This window comes from Rhinoderma darwinii, chromosome 4 (assembly GCF_050947455.1).
Source record: "Rhinoderma darwinii isolate aRhiDar2 chromosome 4, aRhiDar2.hap1, whole genome shotgun sequence".
Lineage (NCBI taxonomy): Eukaryota > Metazoa > Chordata > Amphibia > Anura > Rhinodermatidae > Rhinoderma > Rhinoderma darwinii.
This window is the reverse complement of record NC_134690.1, coordinates 143,085,365-143,102,396: the sequence shown is the minus strand read 5'-3', so window position 1 is coordinate 143,102,396 and position 17,032 is coordinate 143,085,365. Positions and strand designations below refer to the sequence as shown.

The following is a 17,032-nucleotide window of genomic DNA, read 5'->3' as shown; positions in this document are numbered from 1 at the left end:
AGCCCCCTTGTAGGTAGTGCCACACAGCCCCCTTGTAGGTAGCGCCACCTTCCATAGATCATGCCACTGTAGCTCCCTGAAGGAGCGAGATCCCCCTGTGGCTGGGGATTCCACTACTGGACAGGGGTGATTGATGTCTCTGTCCATATATGGACAGTGACATCACGGGCAAATCCTGAAGTGGAATCCTCATCCACAGTGTTGCCGATGCTGTGACTGGGGATTCCACTCCAGGAGAAGCCCCTGACATCTGGACAGTGACGTCAGGGGCTTCTCCTGGAGTGGAATCCCCGGTCACAGCGTCTGCAATGCTGTGGACGGGGATTCTGCTTCAGGAGTTGCCCCTGATATCACCTAAGAAAGGAGATACTATTGAATGTGGCGTCGCTACCGCCGTTGTAGCCACATCGGCTGCTAGCAGCGCCACCGGCCATGGGGGCCCTGCCCCGATAGGTGTCATGGGTTTCCTCATGCCCTGTGTCCCCGCCAGCAGCCGCTATGGCTGCTACAGCGGTAGCGACGCCACTGAGAGAAGACAAGAGAAACACAAGCAGGGGACGGAGACGGTCTTCGCACTTGCTGGACTTTGAGTGCCCTGAATGCTTCTTCACAGCAATTGAACCCCTCTCCTTGAAGTTTTTGATGATCCGATAAATGGTTTGATTTAGGGGCAATCTCACACGCAGCAAAGTCCTGGCCTGTAAAGCACTTTTGATGCAAAGCAATGACGACTGGATGTGTTTCCTTGGGGGTAACCTTGGTTAACAGAAGAAAATTATGATTTCAAACACCATCCCCCTTTTAAAGCAACCAGCCTGCTCTTATAATTCAATCAGCATGACAGAGTAATATCAGCTGCCTTGTCCTCATTAACACTTTCTCCTGAGCCTACTAGAAATTATGTTAGCAGGTCATTCTGATGCAGGGCTGAAATGCAGTGGAAATGGTCTTTTTGTGATTAAGTTAATTTTCTTGGCAAGGAATGACTGATCAGATGAATTCCAATTAATTGCATACTCTCCATAACAATCTAGAGTTAATGCAAAATGCCACTGTAAAAACTGAAGCAGCAAACTTTGTGAAAACAAAAATTAGTGTCAGTCTCAAAACTTTTGGTCAGGACTGTACAAACGCAAACAGACATACACTGCACGCAAACTGTACACATACAGGCACACTAGTTAAAGCAATCACTTGAATGGAGCTGTTATGCAGTTCCCTGTGCAGCCAGTGGCTGGGAGTGTGACTTTGTAGGTAAAACTTCGAAGGATAACTGTGCTCTGGCCCCTTCATTTTCAGGATCAGTGAGGATCCTAGCAGTTGGACCCCCACTGATCGGACAATAATAGCATATCCTAAAGATATACCATAATTTAAAAGATGGAAAAACCTCTTCAGTGACAAAAGATAAGTTGTAATTGAAACGTTGGATTTTTATTTAGGCTGGGTTCACACGAGCATATTAACGTCCGTAATGGACGGACGTATTTAGGCCGGAAGTCCCGGACCGAACTCAGTGCAGGGAGCCAGGCTCCTAGCATTATAGTTATGTATGATGCTAGGAGTCCCTGCCTCTCTGCAGGACAACTGTCCCGTACTGTAATCATGTTTTCAGTACGGGACAGTAGTTCCACTGAGAGGCAGGGACTCCTAGCGTCGTACATAACTATGATGCTGGGAGCCCGGCTCCCTGCACTGAGTTCGGTCTGGGACTTCCGGCCGAAATACGTCCGTCCATTACGGACGTTAATGTGCTCGTGTGAACCCAGCCTTACAGGAATATAAGGTACAATTCCCTATATTCCTGTAATATAATTGTAATGCGCCTGGATTATTATTATTATTATTATTATTATTATTATTATTATTATTATGTTACAGTGAAAGCCTTGCATACATGGCAAGTCGTAAAATTAATTGAAACTGATACCAAAATAGTAAAAAAATGTGTTTTATAAAACTTTTTGTCATTTGTTTTAGATAAATTGAATGAAAACGGTAGTGATTGTAAATTTTCATCTACATATAAATCAGTTTCTATATGTATGAGTGAAAACTTTCACCTAAATAGAAACGACAGACTGTAAACTATTTTAGCTGCAGCCGATTATTGTTATTGAATTGCTGCATATATTTTGTAATTATCAAGTGTAAAATGCAGAATGTCCAGTTTGAAAACATCCACCACACTTGTAATATCTGATAATTCATGCAAAAACTGGGAGTTGAAGTTGTTGGTCGTTCACACAATTGCTCTGCATGGGATATTTTTGGGACTCTTCCTGATCTGCATGATTAGGTGTAAATCAGATGTTTGTCTATTTAACAAACGCACTGAACAATCCAATCAAGCTCTTGACCTAAATTGTCTGGCACAGCCTGATTCTACTACTTCTGTTATGTGAAGATATGATATAATGTAAAAGGCTACTTAGCTAATGAATTGTACTGAATATTGCAAAGCTACAAAACACAATACATACACTTACTCTGATGAATTCTGGTAAAAGGCAAAAACATCAGTAAATTAGGCTGCTTGAAAAATGGAAGCCATAGAAATATACGGCATATGACAAATAGAAAAAGTTTCCTTTGCTTACTTTTTTTTTTTAACAATAAAGAGATTATTATGTAATAAAAAATCTATAAACATAAAAAAATTTATGCAAAAATATATTTATAGAAGATTGTATGATTTTTGAGTGTAATTTTTCGGAGAATATTTAACACATTCTCATATACATATATCAAAACTTTTCCAGTCTTTAGTCAGATCCTATTCATGCCTTGAATTAAAATTGCTCATAGCAATAAGCAGAGGGTTACTAATTATTATTATACTCATGTTTGACAGTTCGGATTTCATATCTAATACCCAGACCCCTCCCCGCATTTCAACTAAAGCAAACTTGCATCTGAATGTGGCCTAAAGTCTATCTAAGGCCTCAGCCCTTACTTCTATGTGCTTAAGAAGTGTCCAAAGGCTATACCACTGCCTCTTGCTATGCCCTCAGTTCTCAAATTCTCTATGAGCAGCAAGATTTGTTATACCTGCAAAGGTGTGATTACTTGAAGTACTTACAATGTTAAGACATTTAATTTTACTCCACTCATTTAAATACCAGCCTCTATTGAAGAGCAATATTTTCCCGATGCTGAATGCCAGTGTAAATGACTTCAAACACTGTTAAGGGGGTTTTCCATAAAATACTGTATCCATGGGATAAATGTATGACTGCTGGGAGCCCCACCACTGTGACCCTCACTGATCACTAGAATGGAGGTCCCAAGTCCCCAATCCTCCCTTACCACACAACCATACTAAGGAATTTTAATGGAGCAGCTTGTCAATGTATGTGCGCTGCCGCTCCATTCAAAGTCTATGGGACTGCCGGAAAAAGTCGATTACAGCCTCTTTAACCTCTTCCCTTTTTCAGATTTTCATTTTTGTTTATTCCTTCTCACATTCCAAAAGCCATAACTTTTTTATTTTTCCGTCGATATAGTACTATGAGGGCTTGATTTTTGCGGGACGAGTTGTAGTTTTTCATAGCACCATTTATTTTTTTTCCCGTCGATTAAGTGGTACGAGGGCTTATTTTTTGCGGGATAAGCTGTCATTTTTAATGATACCGTATGGTACATACGATATTTTGATCACTTTTTATTTCATTTTTTGTGGGATATGATGTGACCAAAAAATAGAGATTCTGGCTTTCACAATTTTTTTTTACGGCGTTTACCATGCGGGTTAAATATCGATATATTGTAATAGTTCAGACTTTTACGGATGCAGTGATACCAATTATGTTTATTTATTTATTTTTTACTATGCTCTATGGGGAAAAGTTTTTTTTTTTAACTTTTACATAAAAAAACCCTTTATTTTACTAATTTTTACTTTTTTTATTAGTCCCCCCTAGGGGACTTCAACCAGCGATCGTTAGATCGCTTGAACTATATACTGCAATACCAATGTTGTAAAACATATCCGACACCCGCAGCATATGGAGCGTACTCAGCGCGTGAGTGCACACCAAACATCACCCCCCGCACCCGGACGTAATAGCACATCTGGGTGCGCAAAGGGTTTAAACTACTTTATCACTACCATGAATCAAGTTTTTATGATCCTACTCGTTGTGCCACTGCAGAAGCCAAACTGCATAATCTGCAGCAAGGAAGATACCCTGTTGCTAAATACAAGGAAGAATTTTGTGGATTGGCAGCAGATACCACATAAAATCTAGTGGCCCAGAAGAGCCAATTTCGGATAGGGCTTTCATAGCCTGTGACGGAATATATTTCCGGAGTGGAAATCTCAGATGAGTTGTAGGACTTCATTCAATTGTGCACTCAAATTAATCTGAGTCTTACTAAAAGAATAAAGGAAAGGCTGTGTGGATTTTGAAATAATCCTGTCTTCTACCTCTGGAAACTAACTCAGAATACCCAGCAAAATACTGAATCCATATCTGAACCCTGCAAATTTAAGTTATTCTAAATTCCCTTACCACAGCAGAAAAAGTGAGACTACATACAGAAAATCATCGCATTAATTTAGAGGGTTCATGGCATTATACGGTTTAATTACCCAAATTAGTTCCATAGGACAATGGCTGTCACAGATGTACAGTAAACACAGATAAAACTAGAGAAATGTTCGATAATACATTTAATTTGTCCTCCAACTCAGGGTGAAGACAAGTTGTTGGTATAGTTTGTGTAGTCTCATTTTATAGTGCCAATACACAATGCACAGACTTCTTGCTCTCCTATGCTTGACTTTGGGGCTGGTGGACATTTAATGGACATTACATTTGCTCATGATAATAATATCTCAATGTCAACAAAGTCAGCCCCATCTATCATCACGGGTTGCTACTCATGCAGCTTCAAGTTCTCATCAACCCTGGTAATCAAGAAGTTATTTATTCGCAACTGATTACTTCTTCAAAGGTTCCAGTTATTTTGTGGACTCCTTTCTACTCACAATCCATCATACAATTGGGAAACACGTTGAATACATTCTGCCTCTCAATATTGTCAGATACATTTTCTGTCTAATCTTACTTCTTGACTACCTGAGAACACATCCATTTCTGAACTTTGTTAGAGACTCATTGCCGTCACAATACAAAGAATTTCAGGATATCTGTGATAAAAGAATACAGATAAGCTTCCTCTACATCTTTCATATGATTGCCCAACAGAACTGTTAGCTGGAGCTAATTACCCTTTGGTCGAATATACTCGCTTTCTAAACCAGAACTGAAAGCCTTATGTGAATATTTTGATGAGAATTTGAAAAAAGGCTTTATCCTGGCATCAACATCTCTGGATGGAGCACCTTTGTTCTTGTTGAGAAGAAAGATTCCACCTTCCATCCCAGCACTGACTAAAGGGATGACTTTATTACGTCACAGTTAAAATCTGATATCCTCTCAAAAATTGCATGGAAGGCTTCGTAGAGCTAAAATATTTATTAAGCTTGATAAAAGAGGACAATATAATGTTGATCGAATCTGTACTGGGGACGAATATAAGACAGCCTTCAGGACATGGCATGGCCACATTTTGAGTATCTTGTCTTTTGGACTTGGGAAGTGGCTAGGGCATTACTAACATTTTGTCAATGATATTTTCATGAACTTATTTAATCTATTAGTAATAGCCTACCTGGATGATATCTTCATTTTTTTCAGACTGAGGAACATCGCAATCATGTCCGCACTGTACTAGATTATCTTCGAGAACATTGCTTATATATTAAACTTGAGAAATTTGAAGAGATGACAATTCAATTTCTTAGGTACATTATATCTCCAGAAGGTCTGAGTATGAAAATCAAGGCCGTTGTTAATTGGCCAAACCTCAAAAACTGGAAAAGAAGTTCAGAGATTTATTGACTGTAGTAACCTCTACAGAAAGTTAATTCGAGAATTCTCTAAGATTATAGCACCAATCACTCAACTCACAAAAAAATTATGTTTTCTATGCTTGGACACCTGAGGCTTAGGATGCTTGAATTTAATTAAAAACTCTTTACATCAGCGCCCATATTAATTAATCGAAATCCAGAGTTACCTTTTACTGTTGAGGTTAATGCCTCTAATTCTACAGTAGGGGCAGTCCTATCTCAGCGGTCAGGAGAGAAGATGTTGTTGCAACCTTGTGCTTATTGTACTTGTCAAATGTCCTCATTTGAAAAGAACCATGATATCGGAAATAAAGTAATAAAAGAAAAAATGCATTTTCTGAGTGGAGATGTCAATTGGAGGGAACTACTTATCCTGTAACTGTATTTACTAATCATAGAAATCTGGAATTCCTCGGTGATGCAAAAAGATTATCCTCCAGACAAGCAAGATGGAGTTTATTTTTTTGTTGATTTAGTTTTGTGATTACTCATTGACCTGGAACAAAAAATGGTAAAGCTGACAACTTTTCCAGTGTGTTCTTTGAGTCCACACAGAAAGACAAGTGTGACAGCACAATTTTATCACAAAAGAACTTTGTAGTGGCTACTTATTCAAAAGAGTTCCTGACTCTACTAAAGGCTTGATATACAAAATGACTTCTTGCTCCGTCACTCTCCAAGAATTATCAATTTCTTCCTCAAATATGGATTCTAAAATGCAATTTCATCGTTTGTATGTACCAGAAACAGCACAGCTTGATATTATAAAATTAGTCCACGGTTCGAAACTGGAAATTTAAAAGACTCGAGAACTTCTTCTCCATTCCTTTTGGGGGACAAACTTTAAGAATGATATCCAAAAATAAGTTGCTTCATGTGTGATTTGTGCTTGAAATTAGACTCCATGCGCTCTCTCTATTAGGTTTGCTACAGCCACTCCCTATTCCAATTCCATCTCATTCTTGGAACTTAGTTTCTATGTATTTTGTGGTTGACCGACCTCCTTCCAAAGGAAGGAACACTATCCTGGTTGTTGTAGACCGTGTCACAAAGATGGGACATTTTATTCCAATCAAGGGAATACTCGCTATGGAAGAAACTGCTCAACGAATGATTCAGGAAGTATTTAAATTAAATAGAATTTCAGATAATGTGGTCTCTGATCAAGGGACACAGGTAACTTCCAAATTTTGGAAAAGCTTTTGCTCTGCTCTAGGATAAGAGTAAATTTGTCTTCTGCCTTTCATTCTCAATCAAATGGACAAACTGAAAGACTAATCAAGCTTTTGAACAGTCGATGCTTCATTAGTTATCTTCAGGAATGGATGATTGGTTGGATTACTTACACACAGCTCAGTTAGCATACAGTATAATAACTCCGAGCATAGTTCAACATTACAGTCTAATATAGACCCTCACCAAGTCTTTATTACTGATTCAGCAGTGACTGAACACTAGACGACATTACACGATGTTAAAAAACAATTTAAACAGGCCACTGATAAACACCGGAAAGCAACTCAGGCCGAAAATACCTTCTCCAAAATTAAGACAGAAATATATTGGCCCATTTAATATTTCTGTTCAAATGAAGTCACTATTTGTTTAAAATTTCCTGAGACAATGGAAGTGCTTCCTGTTTTTTATTGCTCTTTTTAAATCATTTCAGTAAAAACCTTTTCCGGGCTCCAACTTCTCCAATTTTATCGGAATTAGCTGCTGTACTTGATCCAGTGCAAAGTGTATTGGCTCTGACCAGAAATCTTGGGAATCAGAAGATAACGTTCATACAAAAATATTTCTTCAGAAATATCCTAGCAAGCCAGCCAATAGCAGCTCCAATGCTGAATCTATTTTCTAGGTTTTGTTGATCTTGCCTCTTGAGATTATGTGCCTTTATTGCCCGATTAGTCTCACCCTTTTGGCTTCCTATATAAACCTGGACCTTGCACTTCTTTTTTGCCAGACTATTGAGATTCCTGCATGTACTCTAGTTCATTTCTGCCTTACTCCACGAAATGTTGCTGCTAATTTGCGTACTAAACTTGTACTGTTCCCTGATCACATATCTGCCTCATGCTGCAACCTGTTGTTGCTTATCTGTGTCCCGAACTTGAAATAATTTCTGACCGCATTTCTGCCTGACACTATAAACTGTTGCCACCTATGCGTGTTCTGGACTTAGACTGTTACTTGATAACTCTTGTTATTATTACCCTCCTGCCAGATCGTTTCAGCCACTGGACTTTGAATCTGCTACACACCTTGACACTATGGCTGGTTCAGCACTAGTTATATTAATACCACAAACCTAGAAAAAAAACATGGGGTGGGCATAAAAGAAAAATATTGTTTTTATTACTGCGATGGCTTCAATCTGAAAAGGGGTTGTCTTTGTGATGTGTTTGATGTTTACGTTCAATGGTACAATTTGATATTGTCATGCCAAAAGTATGGGTGCGGAAGTATGCAACTCTAGGTCTAGCTGCATGAGTCTGCCATTGATTATTATTTAAAAAAACAACAACTTACTGAGCGTTTTTTCTTTTTGTATGTATACAGTTGTGTTAAGTGCAGCTGACAACACATTTCAATACATCTAAAACTGCAGAATTATGCCGTATTGTGGGCAAATATATGGCAAAAGGAAACACATAAGTTTGGGTTTTAAAGTATATTAGAACATTGACATATACTGAATATTGGGAGACAGAATATGTGCCGACAGTGAACCATCGACGTGGTATACATTCAGCCTATATGTCACTTACCTGCCTTATTTGTTCTTATGTTTCCCCTATCAAAAAAGGGTTTTCAATTTATGAGAGAAATTAAATTTGCAGTTACAAAATTTTTACTTATATTTTATTTCATTTGCTTAGGTTTTCTGTATTTAATATTGCACAGTACGTACTTGGCATGTTACTGTCAGTATGTATCTGCATTCGTATATACAAGAACTGTGATTACAGTCACACTGTCAAACTAATTACTATACTGTATTGTGTTAAAATACTATCATAGCCATAGTATAGACAATTTAAGTCTAAAAAGTCATGCTAATCTTAGGGCTGCACATGTGCCTTTAGAATATTTACTTCAAAATGTAATCATTATCTGGTTTACATTTTTCTGTTAGTCCAGACTTCTTAGTTCGAACCCATCACCCATATTCATAAATTTACATATAACATAAGGTTTACTTCAATCGCGGCCGTTTAACCCGTTACATGCTGCAGTCAATAGCGACTGCAGAATTTAAATAATTTGCAGAGGGAGGGAGCTCCATCTATCACCCATCGGCAGCCCGCAAATGCAATCGCGGGCCTCCGATGGGGTGGCATGGCAGCCGGGTCCTTATAAAGGCCCCCAGGTCTGCCCTGAGTTTATGCCTATTAGGACGTGCCTATCAATAAGTCCCATGTATCCCAAAACAGTACCAATAAAAACTACTTCTCATCCCGCAAAAAACAAGCCCACGTATCACTATATTGATGGAAAAATAAAAAAAATTACGGCTCTTGGAAGGCGACGATGCAAAAACAAATAATTTTAGTTTAAAAGAGATTTTATTTTGCAAAAGTAGTAAAACATAAAAAAACTCTACATATGTGGTATCGTCGTAATCATACCAACCCATAGAATAAAGGAAATGTGTTATTTACGCTGCACAATGAACGGCGTGAATTTAAAATGCATAAAACAATGGTGGAATTTCATTGTTTTTTTCTATTCCCCCCCAAAAATTTTTTATATAAGTTCATCAAAAAATTATATGTACCCCAAAAAGGTGCCACTAAAAAGTACAACTAATCCCACAAAAAACAAGTCCTCATACAGCTATGTCGACTGAAAAATAAAAAAGTTATAGATCTTTGAATGCAACTATAGAAAAACATATAAAATAGCTTGGTCCTTAGTGCCTAAAATAGGCTGGTCACTAAGGGGTTCAAATTGGAATGTTTGCATATAGCTGGTTAAATTTTCTTCAGACAAATGTCAATCTTAAAAAGGATTTGTCAGCTCTTCTGACGTCTGTTTTTGCAATAATTGTATTCTCCATAAAATAATAATTCTGTAGCTTCTTTTACTAGAATTGAATAAATTGGGTGTTACTATTACCCTTGTCAATGGAGCATGACCCTACACTTTCCAATTAGTTCTGACAGTGTCAAACTGTGTAGGGACATTCTCTATTGACCAGGGGAAATGTAACACCATGTTATCAATTTATTCAAACATTTCCAGGAGGAAAAACAGAGGCCCAATGCAGAGTTTTTAGAAAAGGCTCTCTAGCATTATTATTATTTAATGTGGAATACAAGGAAATACTAAAACAGACATGTCATGAGAGTGGACTGGTTCTTTTTAAATATGTCATACACAATTTATATCTGACTAGACTGTATGAATACATTGTATAACACTTGAAAAGAAAAAAAAAAGAAAAAGAATCCTTTTCCGGCAACTTTTCACTCCACATTTAGTGAAAAATTAAAGCGCGCTGCATGCCTGGATACAGTCACACTGTGAGGCTCTACAGGGGATTAAATGAAAAGTAGAATCTTTTCAGGTTTAGCAGCTAATATTTCTTTTTATGAGATCTAAAGAAATGGTTGAAGTACAATTTGAAGCCTGCTATACTGACTCATGCCATATACTGCGTTACTACTAAAATGGAAAATAGGGAAAAAACATTCACAGATCCCAAAATAAAATATATTTGTGAAAATGTAGAACTTTTTACAATATATAAAATCTATGAAAATGTTATTGAACTGCACTAGAGGCTCCTGTGTTGCACATTCTGTAGCACTATTATTCCCTTCAAGCCATGGACGGGAACCTTGTTGGAACCCGACAGACCCCAATATAAAATAATGGGGTCCATCGGATGCCACTGTTTTCCAGACATCACAACGCAAATTTGAGAAGAGCCTTAACTCTGGATATTAAATCTAAATGTCATAACAAAAAATGTGTCAGATATTTTAGAATAAATCTGTGCATATATTCTGATTGTACTTAATGCATCATGCAAGTTAAAGTCTAAAGTTAGTCTTACATTCAGATCTATGTTTGCATACATAATACCACACATTCTTATGGGTCCTTTAGGTTAATTTTTATTATATGTGTGTTTAGAATATTAATTATTTCATGACCAGTTATAAACATCTACGAAAAGCATCTAAGGGGCTTCCCCCATTAAATAATCTTAGACTGAATTGTTAGATATTATTGAACTTTTTACATAGTATGATAATCCACATACAACTGTACATTAATTAAAAACTCCTAAAGACTTAGGCTGGGTTCACACACAGTTTTTTTATGAGTTTTTTGATGCGGAAACCACGCCGCAAAACTCACCAAAAACGCCTCCCATTGATTTCAATGGGAGGCGGGGGCGGTTTTCTCCCGCGAGCAGTAAAACCAGCTCGCGGGAGAAAGAAGGGACATGCCCTTTCTTGAGGTGATTACACCTCTGACCTCCCATTGACATCAAAGAAAGCGTATTCCACAGCGTTTTATGCCCGCGGCGCTCAATGGCCGCGGGCGGAAAAACGCTGCGAAAATCGGTGTGCAGGCAGAGGAAAATCTGCCTCAAACTTCCAAACGGAACCTTGAGGCAGATTTTCCACGTGCAAAAAACTCAGTGTGAACCCAGCCTTAAAAGGTTATTCCCATCTGGCTATGTATTTATTTATTTTTGGCCAGCACACATGTATGATCAAAAATAATCCTACTGAACTTCTCCATTCAGATTTCCTACCAGGATTTGATCCTCAATCTTCCACTTTTCCCTGCTGCTTGTTTCTCTGCTTGTGAAGATTTGTGGGCAGTACGCTGTGAGACACATGCTGCAGGAGCGATCTCAAACACGAAATGCTTGTTCTAAACTAAACACTTATCTCTATATGTACATATAGATGTCAAAAAATGAGCAGCAACTCCAAAGATATAGGTGAAAAAAGTGGGTACTTTATTGCCCGTGCAACATTTCTGCTCTGTCCACTAGAGCCTTTCTGCTCCGTCCGGTCTGTCCCTCAGAGCTTTCCCCCATACGCTGCCGGTGCTGCTGGATTGTGTGCATATCTAAATGTACATATAGAGATAACAGTGCTTTGAAGAAAGAACAAAATTACACCCCTGATAAGGGCTCTACCTTTGCGTGATGAGTTTAGAAAACTTAGACAGCTACAGGACTACTGCGAATGCCTGGGAGCCGTCCTATTCACTTTCATTAGAGCAGAAGTGAGGTGGCCGGACTGAGAGCTACTCCGCATGCCCGGGAGCAGTCCTATTCACTTTCATTAGCGCAGGGGTGAGGTGGCCGGACTGAGAGCTACTGCGCATGCTCAATGTACACACAAGAGAACCCAGCCAGCGTATTAGGGAAATACACAGTAGAAACTGCGCAAACGCGGCCACCGCTGCAGGACCCTGGTGGTGACAGTAACCATTGAAAACCATCTACAAACAAAGCAAAAGACATGGAGTGAACCGGATGGATTAACTTCTGAATGCCACAAAACTGAAAAAAGATGGTATTTACAAATATTCCTATATTTCCATATGCAACAACTTAAACTAGGATCATTCAGATGGGAATACCCCTTTAATCTCTCAATTTATTACATACAGTAATACAGTAGTTCTGTATGTGCTTCCTCTTTACGGTTACATTTGAAGATAATATTTTTGAGATTTCTGAAATCTAATGGAGATCATCTGTAAATATCCAAATGCTGGCATGATGATATTTTTTTTTATTAAAACCTATATTAATATCAAATGCATATCATGTGTACCTTGTATTTATTCTTACTTCTGCAACAGTTTCACAAATTGTCTAAACTCCATGATCTCAGAATACAAGTGGTAAGACAAAACAACATAAACGCTACTTAATTACCTGGTGGCACCTGGCACTGAATATTCTTGGTAACATTTTACATTAGATCACCAAAAATAGTCTTACTTATTGATACAAGGGCAGGTTAAAATACAAGCAGGATGCAGGCAAGCCATACAGTTAAAGCAATTAGTATCCCATTTTCTGTGTTTTGAACATTTTACATTGCCTACTTTTCACTCAAGATCTGATTTAAGATGACACTCCCTAATTATGTGACATCCACACTAAATCATTACATTCTTCTTTATTGCACTGCTATCCTTAATTTGCTTGCTACTCAAGTTATTTAAATTAGGTGGTCTCTAATGGTGTAATTGTAGTTTATTCTAGTCTGTAGTTTATTCAACTGTGAACAAGTTGGGGCATCCATACCAAGCTTAGATATGAAACCCCTGAGAATATGAGTTACATCGCTAATAATGCAAAAAGAAAAGCAATAAAATCTAGCGTATAACATATTGTCTAGTCTATAAACCAACAATGATTTAGTTAAAGGGAATGTACCACCTCGTCAAATACATTATTTTTTTTCTAATCTGTTTATTTTATGTAAATTCTTCTTATTCTATTTTCTGTACATGATTATGCGGACAGCAATCTTGCCATCAGCCATAGCATAGTCGACTACGCTATTGCTTCCGTCAAAATGACGGAACGCTTGCACAGCGGAGACAAACGGAAACCATTGGCACCAGATCCGTCACCATTGAAACTTACGGTTTCCGTTTGTGTCAGTCAGGGTCCCGTTCCGATGGAAAGCTCTGTCGGAACAGGACCCTGGTGCAGATGTAAAGTAAGCCTAAGGGTATGTGCACATGATAGCAGGCATTTACGTGTGAAAAGACAGACTGTTTTCAAGACAAAACACCTGCCTCGTTTCAGACGTAAATGCTCCTCCTCGCATTTTGCGAGGCTTCTCTGACAGCCGTAAATTTTGAGCTGTGCTTCATTGAGTTCAATGAAGAATGGCTCAAATTACGTCTGAAAGAAGTGTCCTGCACTTCTTTTGACGAGGCTGTATTTTTACGCGTCGTCGTTTGACAGCTGTCAAACGACGACACGTAAATGACATGTCGACTGCACAGTACATCGGCAAACCCATTCAAATGAATGGGCAGATGTTTGCCGACATATTGTCGCCCTATTTTCAGACGTAAAACGAGGCATAATACGCCTCGTTTACGTCTGAAAATAGGTAGTGTGAACCCAGCCTTATAGGAGAGTTTTCCAGGTCATTGTGTAGGAAGGAATAGTAGGGAAGCGGTGTTAATTATTGTTATCTATATATATACTTTAGGTTTTACCTTTCACTGTAATCCTGCCTGTGATGATAATTGGATGACTGCTGAGAAGTGAGGCTTAAGGGGGTTTTACACATAAACAATTATCGGGCAGACAAGCGTTCATATAACGCTCATTGCCGATAATTGCCCTGTATAAACAGGGGAACAATCAGCAGATGGACGAGCAAGCTCAATCATCTGCTGGTCGTATTGTTTAAAAAAAGTAAAAGATTATCATTGTCGGCAGCAAATCTCCCTGTGTAAACAGGGAGACGCGCTGCTGACATGATAATGTATGGGGACGAGCGAACGGAGTAACGACTGCTCATCTCCATCCATAGCTCCGTGTGACAGGAGCAAGCGAGCGCTGATCAATCGATGTCTCGTTGATTGCCACTCGCTGCACCGGCCAAGTGTTAGCTGGTGTAAAAGGGCCTTTAGTGGCCAGTGTGATAACTGCAAAATTTTAGGATTATTATTTTTGGTCATATAGCTATTTTTATTGTAGAGAAATAGAGTAAAAACTTCTGAATAACAATCGGTCAACAATCAGAAAACCATAAAGCAGCAAGAAAGTCCCAGCATCCTAACATAATAGGTTAAGAAAAGAATGGGAAACAGGAAATGGGAAGCAGGGAAGGTGGACAGCTATAAATCCCTTAAAACCAATACCTGCTTAGGAATTTAGTACTATTTATTTTAACATAGATAATGACTTAAAAATTGTTTAAAATTAAGTTTTTATGTTGAACATGTTTTCTTAGATCATTTTCTGAGGACACATTAAATTATTTGTAAACCATTCCTGAACATTTACAGTAAGGATCATGAAACGAGTCGAAAGTTAAAGTTAACCTTTTTCTGAGCCAAAATTCTATCCTAAAGATAAAAGCTCACTATGTGTCAAGAGGGGCTGCAATGGAATTAGTAATCAGGAATACTAAGCTATGGTTAAAGTGTTTAGTGAGTTGCCTCACAAATCGTATGTTGCTAAATAGGTTTCTGTTCATCTGACAAGTAGACTCAGTTTTTTATCCTCTTGGTGACATCTGACATACATGTACGTCGCTCCCGCCAAGGTGTTAGCGCATCCTGATGTACATGTTTTATACCGTGACATTATGCTCTAATGGCCAGGATCAGAGTTAACTCTAGGGGGATAACGAGGGAGGGGTTTCCTCTGTCAGCCCATTGCACTTCCCCATGATGCGACCCCAAGATGTCAATGCATTGCTAAAGCAGCCGGGGGCCTGACAAGGCAGAGCGTAGTTGGATACCTGTCAGTGTTATGCTGCGTTATGCTGACAGGCCTAATACATAGCAATACAAAAGTATTGCAGTGTATTATACCAGCGATGAGGTGATCACAGTCTAGTCCCCTGGGGGGACTAAAAATATTGTGAAAAATAGTGAAGCAACAAACAAATTAATGTATTATTAATTTTATTATTTATAATATCCCATTATTATACCAACTTATTATTCCCTGGAGTATTTTTTCAGGGGTTAAATATGTCACCACATTATAAATTGAAATACCAGTAAAACCCCAAACAAAACTATCACTTACTTTTATACCTCTAGATGAAAACCAATCCAGCAAAATCCATGGTCCAATAGACAAATGGCGGTCCCTCCCTTCTGAGCCCTGCATTGTGCCCAAACAGCAGTATATATTTTAATATATTAAATTTTTGTACCCAAGAGAGCTCACTTAATTTATGTGGTGTGCCTCGCCAGTGGCGCAAGATTGCCATATTTGGCACTGAATAGGCATACCTGTAGAAAAATTGCAATCTTCACTTTGCACCGTCCTCTGCGCATTTATTTCTAGAAAAAAACCTGTAGGGTCAAAAAGCTTATAACACCCCTTGATAAATGCCTTGAGGGGTGTAATTTCAAAAATAGTGTAACTTCTCAGGGGTTTCTTTTATCACTTCACCTCAGAGCCTCTGCAATTGTGAACCAATACTTTGTAAACCACCAAATTAAGCTTTAACCCTTTCACGCCGCAGCCCTTTTTCAGATTTTCATTTTCGTTTTTCCCTCCCCACCTTCCAAAGGCCATAACGCCTTTATTTTTCAGTCGATATAGTACTATCAGGGCTTGATTTTTGCGGGACAAGTTGTAGTTTTTCGTAGCACCATTTATTTTGCCGTATAATGTACTAGGAAATGGTAAAACAATTATTTGTGGGGTAGAAAATGAAAAAAACAGCGATTCTGCCATGATTTTTTGCGCGCCATTTTTATGGAATTCATTGTACAATTAAAACAACATGTTACGTTTATTCTATGGGTCAATATGATTACGGCAATACCAAATATCTGTAGTTTTTTCTATATTTTACTACTTCTACAAGTAAGAACCTAAGCGTAAAAAATAAAATTTATTTTGTTTCGCCAAATTCCGAGAGCCGTAACTTCTTTATTTTTCCGTCGATTAAGTTGTATAAGGGCTTATTTTTTGCGGGATAACCTGTAGTTTTTAATAATACCATTTTGGTGTAAATGTAACGGTTTGATCACTTTTTATTAAATTTTTTTGGGAGATGAGGTGACCAAAAAATAGAGATTCTGGCGTTTACAATTATTTATTTTTTTACGGCGTTCACCGTGCGGGTTAAATAATGATATATTGTGATAGTTCAGACTTTTACGGACGCAGCGATACCAATTATGTTTATTTATTTAATTTTTTACTATGCTCTAGGGGGAAAATGGGAAAAGGTTTTTTTTTTTTTACTTTTAATTTTAATTTTTTTTTTACACAAAAAAAAACAACTTTATTTAACTAATTTTTACATTTTTTATTAGTCCCCCTAGGGGACTTCAACCAGAGATCATTAGATCGCTTGCACAATATACTGCAATACTAATGTATTGCAGTATAGCGTGATTCTGACA

At 38.2% G+C, this 17,032-nt stretch overlaps 1 protein-coding gene across 1 annotated transcript in view; it reads right to left on the bottom strand.

The window, feature by feature from the left end:
• NAALADL2 (N-acetylated alpha-linked acidic dipeptidase like 2) overlaps window positions 1-17,032 on the bottom strand; it is a 710,493-nt gene that overhangs the window by 358,731 nt on the left and 334,730 nt on the right. The window lies entirely within an intron of this gene.